This window comes from Ruditapes philippinarum, unplaced genomic scaffold (assembly GCF_026571515.1).
Source record: "Ruditapes philippinarum isolate M1 unplaced genomic scaffold, ASM2657151v2 ctg14260_1_1_1_1, whole genome shotgun sequence".
Taxonomy (NCBI): domain Eukaryota; kingdom Metazoa; phylum Mollusca; class Bivalvia; order Venerida; family Veneridae; genus Ruditapes; species Ruditapes philippinarum.
In genome coordinates, this window is record NW_026860767.1 from 10233 (window position 1) to 18831 (window position 8599).

Genomic DNA, 8599 nt, shown 5'->3' on the forward strand with positions numbered 1-8599 from the left:
TAAACTTGTTCAGTTAATATCATGTTTTGATGTACTCAAAGATTTGAAATTGTCATCAAGAATATATCAGTGCAAAAAAAAACAAGTAGTTTTATTTAGAATAATTATTTAGTTTTCCTCTGTGTAATCAAGGTAGAGATAGATGTACATGTATGAAGTCATGTCCATATAAAACATATGATTAAAAGATTGTGCCATATAGCAATACAGTTTTTGTAAATTATGTATTAAGCAATGAATGCAATACCATATATAGTAAAATTTGTTGTGAATTTTATAATATTTACAGTTTATTGGTATATTTTCTATATTAACCAGCTTTTTCATATTGTCAGAGTTTTGTATTTAGTGATATATACATATAATTATATAATAACAACATTCCTGTTTATTTTGTTGTTTAACCCCCTATTTATGTTTTCTATATTAATTTACAACTTTTGATTTTGTTATTGGATTAAACTGAAGGAACAGCTTATTTGTTTTTGTCTTCATTTCTTTATATTTATTACATGCTTTTCGGTGGTTTATAGAAATATATCAGTGATATAAAACTGGTAATTTCACTGTTTGAAACAGTGAAATTACCACTTTGATAATTTCACTGTTTAGAATTTAAGCCCCTTACGTTGTTTCAGTGAAATACCAGCGTGCACAGAACTGGGTACCAACTTAATGACGTGACGTCGTAAATGACGTCACGTTGTATTATTATTTGGCGCGCTTTTCATTCAGTATTAGGTTAAATGTCTTTTTAAAACGTTTCTTTGCATATAATAAAAAGAAAATTTGTTTAGTTTAGTGTAAGATCGAAATATATTTCACCTTGTGAACACCAAAAGTTCATATTTCACTCGTGGCTGCGCCACTCGTGAAATATACCTTTTGGTGCTCACTCGGTGAAATATATTCCGATCTTACACTGAACTAAACAAATATCCTCTATATATTTCTAACTCATGATATAATTTTGAGTCACCAAAAGTAATTCAGATTTCAAAACAGTGATATTTCTTCATTATAGGTAATATTAAGTGTTAATATATATATAGACAAACAAATTTGTTTATTTCTCTACATGGTAATATTTTAATTTAAGATCCTGTATGTTGTAAGGATGTAACAACACTTAAGTGAAATTTTATATATTTTATGTATATGATTATTCTTCTAAAACAATTTCCAAATATCCAAGAATAATGTTAAATACATGTATGTACAGTACTGAAAATGTTCATATGCATTATAATGTAATACTTAAAATCTATGCATTCATTTCTTACTGAAAAAAAATTGACCCAGACTTTATAGAAAATAAATTTCTAATTACTTCCCTTTATTAACATGAAATATCTTTACAAAAACTTGCAATATTGATAAATCATCATTTGAGCATCAGATTTATGATATAAAACCATAAAAAAATGTTACAGTATCATTAAGAATAATTCATAACATTTATCCTCAGACAGACATCAGTTGCAATTGACTTTACCATGGGTGCAAGTTTTCAGGCATATGCCTTAAGTTCAGCTTTTTTGTGACAAATTCGATTATGTTTTACTATTAGATTATGTAGGGAAATGATAATGAATAAAGGATTTCAGGTTTCCAACTTTTCAACTTGCACCCATGCTTTACTCAAGTTGAGATAAAATAGCCTTCGATCTGAAGGTAACACTGTTCTAAAAATAGATTTTACCTAATCACCACTACATCACCTGTACGACTTTCGGACAAGCGATTAGGGAGTACACATTATACATGATGTTAATCAGCGTATATTAACTTTGTTTACATGCAATATTTTAAGATATTTAATACAATTGTAGAAAGCAAACAAGTTGGAAATGGAATTTAGTGTGAAAAGAAAAGGGACAACTAAACACTGTACTTTTCTTAAAGTTAAATTTAAATATATGTCACAATCTGCTCTGGCCTCTATAATTATATACATCTTTACACCTAATAAAAAAAAGTTTAAGAAATGCACCAGTAATTGGCGATGATTTTAACGTGAGACATATGATATCCAAGGGAAATAAAAAAAAAACAAATGTATTTTATTGTCTATACGTAAACAGTGTATGTTAAATCACGTATCTCAATTGTCAATTCAGTTTAAATATACATGCAAGCATGCATGTACGTATACATTATTTCTGATTAAAGAAATACTAGAATCGGCATTTTTTATTAGGTATAAAAGGAAAAATGCAGAGTTGCTTATTCTTAAATTATTAAAGAATTAAGATATTGATCATTAATCTAATACTCGTAGCACTTTGGTGGATAGATTCATGACTTCTCCAATCTACGTATTTTACATAGAAACAAAATTTTGTACGGTATATCTGGGACAGAAAGATACACTTTCATTTTTTAGTCCCAATTTCTTAAAATCATACAATATCATCTCGATCACCATTTCAAATTTTGATAAACAGTGAAACAAAAACAAATTGCCAAGCACCGGCATTTTTCTCAAATTCACATGCAGGGAAAGTATTGCTCCGAAAGCTATTTCTTTTTCACCATATCATCTTTATTTTCCTGATGGTTTTAAACCATCTCAATCATGCTTTACGCAAGTTTAACTCCAGGAACATCATTTCCATTGAGAGAAATGAGAATAAAAGAATTCGTAACCATTATGTTGTATAATCTTCATATAGATTAACCAGTTTCCTTGTCCGAAACTTATCGATATGTGGCTTTTTTAGAACAGGTCTGTTATCAGTGACGTATACGATGCTTATCTCAGATCGTTCCCTATTCTGTATAATTCTTTTTTTCTAAACACTTTGACCCTTTTCTACAAGTATAAATAAGCCTAACCCCAGCATGCACATTCTGACATATGGGGCCCCAGACTGTTTGGTAGCTGGATTTTTTTTGTCCCACGCCTTTTCGAAGAAAAATGGGGTATATAGAAATACTAGAAGGCTCCGTCCGTCTGTCCATCACATTTCGTGTCCATTCCATAACTTTGTCATTTATCAAAGGAATCTGAAATAACTTGGCACAAAATGTTTGTTATAATAAGACAATGTGTGTTAAGCGCAACAACCAGACCCGTACCTCCAGGGTCAACAATTGTGTATTTGAGGGTACATGTCGTGTCCGGTCCATAATGCCCCGGTCACATATTCACGGATAATGCCACGGAAGAGCTACGGTCTAATCGTTCACGGATTACTACGGAAATGTGAAATTCCGTAGTCCGCTACGGTTCCAGTACGGTCACACAACGGTATGAGTACGGATTTCGACGGATTTACCACCAAAAGCCCCGGGAGAGACACGGATTGTTACGGACCGACACGTTTTGGTACGGAGCGACACGAATCAGGACGGATGCACTAAGGATACACTACGGTCTGCTACGGTATAAGCACGGGTTAGTACGAATTAGTACGGGTCTGATACGGAGAAGAACGAATTGATACGGAGAAGAACGTATTGCCACGGACCTATACGGACCTATTATATCCGTCCACAACCTCTTGCATGCTCATTTTCAAAATGCCTCACATATTAACGAATTGCAGAGTTTGATTTTTGGCGGAGAGGATTTCGCCCTTATCGCGTCCGACCCGAGACATATCAGGTCCGATTAAAATGAATTTCGTGAAGAACGCCGGATCCTCAACAGGTTCGGCCATGAGAGCCTCATACTAAACATGAAGGGGTTTTCGTAATAGCCCATCTGGAGTCCACCATCTCCTCTTACCTGATTAGATATGAGGTTAGTATTCATTAAAGAAAAATGTTGATCTTTTGATTTTGAATTTTGCTGTTCATTTTACAATAACATTAATTATCGTGAATGTTTTATGTTTTAAAAATATGTAAAAGCTTGTTAATTAATCTTATTATCACTCAAGGGCCAGCGTCCGAGGCTTATGAGACACTTGTTTTATGTACATATTTACTCCAATTTCACGATCCAAATTAATGTTTGTAAAATATGTAACACATCAAATGTTTATTCTATTACTTATTGAATTGTAGTATGATATTACTATATTTTTACCTCTATGCATGTCATCAAGCAGCTCGACCACTGCCTCCGCATTCTGAGCTATTTCAATATAAAGTTGCAGCCAGTAAATGGCAATTATCATTTATTTATTGTTTACGAAAATATGTCCATATTAACAAGAAGGTAGTATTTATACCCTTGAAAAAGCACATGATACTATTAATCTATCCCACGTATGTAATAAAAATCCGTGTTTATCCGTACTAAAACAGTGTGGACCGTACCATTCCGTACCGTTTCGTGTTGCAAACGCAATAAACCTGTATAAGACCGTGCTAATCCCTGCCTCTCCGTAGTACAACGTATTACGATCGTAGCTTTCCGTGACAATGCCGTATTAATCCGTATTAAAACCGTACCTTTATACGTAGGGTAACCGTACAAATACGTAGTTTTCCGTTCCAACCCGTGGAAATCCGTAGCAGGTTGAGGCCTACGAATCAGTACGGACTAGTACGGTTTCCGTACGGACTAGTACGACGTATCAGAAACGGTTTAATACGGACTAGTAGGGATACGCTACGGTTGATTTTTCCGTAGCAAATTTTTGTGCATGTTCAAAAATTGTCAAGGATCGCTACGGATATACAAGGACTACTACGATTGATTACGGTTACAATACGGAGAGCTACAGACCAGTACGGGTAGCTACGGACGATGCCGGAATTAATCCGTGGCTCTTCCGTGGGCGTATTCCGTGAATATGTGACCGGGGTATAACTTAATACCTTTGAAGGGATTTTGTAAATACTTGCCACAATCGTTCACAATAATGCGACGATGTGTAATGCGTAATACCTACCTCCAACGTCAAGGTCACACTTGGAGGTCAAAGATCAACATAGTCTGTTATAGAGTATATATTGTGTCTGGTCCATAACTTTTTCCTAGATCAAAGGATTTTGTAAATAATTAATAAATAGTCACTATAATAAGAGGATGTGTCATACGCATCACCTGCATCCCTACCTCCAAGTTCAAGGTCACTCTTAGAGGTCAAAAATTAACATAGTCTGTTTTAGGGTATACTTTGTGTCCGATCTAGAACTTCTTTGGGTTTTTGAAATACCTTGGCACAAATTTCACAATAATAAGAATATATGTCAAGTACAACACCTGCACTCCCTACCTCCAAGGTCAAGGTCACACTTAGAGGTCAAAGGTTAACAGAGTCTGTTATATGGTATATTTTGTATCACATATATAACTTCTTCATAAATCAATGGATTTTGAATATATTGCCACAAATAGTCAGAATGATAAGATGATATATGTCATGCGCAACACCTGTGTCCCTACCTCCAAGGTCAAGGTCACACTTAGAGGTCAAAGATTAACATGATTGATTTCTGTTAGTCTGTTATTGTATCATTATATGGGTATGTTTTGTGTCCAGTCCATACTTTTTTTCATAGATTAAGGGATTTTAAAAATACTTTGCACAAATAATCACAATAATAAGACGATATGTCAGGCGCAAAACATGGGTCCCTACCTCCGAGGTCAAACTTGCAGAAAATTCAAAGATTAACATAGTCTGTAATAATATATATTTTGTGTCCGATCTAAAACTTCTCCATAGTTCAAGGGATTTTGAAAATACTTAGCACAAATAGTTACAATAATAAGACGATATTATGTCATGTACAACACCTGCACCCCTACCTCCAAGGTCAAGGTCTCACTTAGAGGTCAAAGCTTAACATGATAGATTTTTAAAGTCCATGTTTCATTTTATTTCTTTAAAAAAATTATTAGTGCATTTGCAGATCTAGCATTAATCATAATTGTGGAGTGAAAGTCCATAAAGAGAGTCATACCTCAATCTTTTGAAAAAGCACAATTTTATGCTTCATATAATAGATAAATACAAAATCCCTAAAGAAAGTCCAACACGGCAAAATTGAAAATGTTTCAGGCTCGGTTTGATTGAGCTTGTTAATGGACGGTACTGTCAAGTGCAAACTACTGTCCACGCCCCCTAAGCAGAATTCAACATTTAAACATGAAATAGTAAAATTTTCAATTTAGAAACATCCGCACCCGTACCAAAAGGAAAAGTTTGCCGCAAACTCGCCGCAACTTTGCCGCAAATTCGCTGCAAACCTTTTAGTTCGCCGAAACACTGTGTCAAGAGTTTGCCAGATATCGCCACTAGTGGCAACTCTGTAGCAAACATTTGGCGACTTTGCGGCAAATTCACCAGAATATTAAGTACTTCGCCAAAAGTTTGCCAGAAACTTTCAGTGGAAACTAATTTGGGCCAGAGATTGCCAGAATCTTTCTATGAAAAAAAAAAATTCACTGAAAGTTCACCAGAAACTTTTCTATAAAAACAAGTTTGCCAGATAATCGCCACAAACACATCAAGTTCTGAAAGTTAATCAACTTTGTTCAGTAAATAACTATTTTGCCAAGGAATTATATTATTATGCACATATAAAAAAAGTCCTTCATGTACCTACCTATATATAACCTACCTACCTACCTACCCAACCCTATTTTAATGGGTCGGGAAGTGGAAACAAACATATTTTTATTATATACTTATAAATGAAATATTGAGAAATATTGATGAAATAAAATGCATATTTTCATTTTCCGTATTTTCACTGTAAAAAATTTCTTTTTCACTGCAGTGAAACATATTTTCCGTATTTTCACTGGTGTCTTGCCGGACTACTTTCTTTTAAATTCTACCAAGTACAACAAAATTTAAGGGAAAGTTTTTTCAAATTTTTATCGCAAAAAAAAGAAAATGTACATAATAAACAGAAAATTCAAGTTTTTCTCTATAAATACATGATTTATTTTCATCTTGTGGCATGAAAATTACCATATTTCACTCGTGGCTACCGCCACTCATGAAATATTTATTTTCATACCACTCGATGAAAATAAATCATGTATTTATAGAAAAAACTTGAATAACCTCTATTATTTTTTGCCTAAGAGTTATCAAATTGAAAAACATCATATGTATCATGGAGGGTATTGTAGTTCACAATAACAGTTAAAAAATTATAAGGTAGAAGACCCATAATGAAATCGGCAATCTTCGACAATTACCGCCATATCTCGCAATTTATCGTAACGAACTTCGTTTGTTTACGTATAAAGTCGGAATTTTCTAATAATAGCGGATATCCCCGGTCACGTGGTAGTATTCCCCAAGAAAATGACGTAATTTCCGTAGATATCTAACATGGCGTCTTACAGGCGTGATACGCTCGGTCGATTCAAAAAAGTGTAAAAAGATGCAGAAAACCCAAGTATTGCGAACTTAATTATAGAACATTAACTATAGTGCAGGTAACCAGTATTACGGGTCAACCAAACCAGCTCTACAAAACATCAAACTCTTCCTAAATCGGTTGATAATGAGGGTTGGAAAAAAAGCGAAGAAGAATCGTTGAGTCTCGAGTTTGGCGTGTTACGGTCACCCTAAGATTTTGTAAAAAATGTAGACTTGGACCAGTAGGCTACCATTAACTTTTGACAACATGTTAGGTGAATTTAAACAGGGTGTGTCTGGATATTTGTATGTGAAATGTCGAAAACACAGAAATTTATGCGGTCATGTGAATAATGTGTTCCCTATGAAAAACACTTACACAGACTCTAGTAGTAGTAGATTGAAGACCTGGGAAAGTTGGAATGCCATGTTTCGTTTTTGTCAACACAAAAATTAGGACCAGGTAAAGCGATTAATGTATTGCATCATACTTTAGATTAACAACAGATTTATAAACAGATTATATATAGTTTTATCAAGGTATGCTTCACTTTACTTCATGCCAATCATGCATGTTCGATGAAATAAATTAAACGAGAGCGTGTCAGATTCCTGGGCACGATTATTGGTGGGACTTTCCCTACGGGGTTATCTTCAGCGTTCAAGACCTTAAGCATAACCAAAATCGAATATACATTTATCCAGTGTTTATCTACTTGTCTTCCAATGATGTTTTAAAATTATGCGGACCAAATTTATGTTTCAGATTTATAAATAATTAATCTTATTAATACAGAATACATGTATCTGTTTGTGTTTGAGGCTTGAGCTGTAAAACACTACTCCTTATTGGTGAAAGAAGTGGCTAGCCGTACGGGCCGGTACGGCTAGCCAAAAGTTCTAGCCGTACGTGACTCACGTACTCCATTTAATTTTTGGAAAAAATGCCGTACGGCTAGCCAATACAGTGTGTCCCTGGCTATCGAAGTAGTCGTACATGACTCACGTACGGCTAGAACTTTTGGCTAGCCATGAACAGGCCTGTACAGCTAGCCACTTCCTATTGTGAAATTTTTTATAAAACTTCCTTCTGAACTGTTTTAATTTCCCCAAAGTCACTGAGAAATTGGAAAACAAATGATAAAAACGTTTGCTAAAATTAAATCTTGCAACAATGCAATTTTTAAATTTAAGACCATTACAGAATCCTACATGTACATTATATAAAAGACACAGTTTTCACTAGGGCTGCCAATACCCACAGTCACAGTAATATTCAACATACAATGTACATGAGGCAGCTAAAAATAGCTCTATAT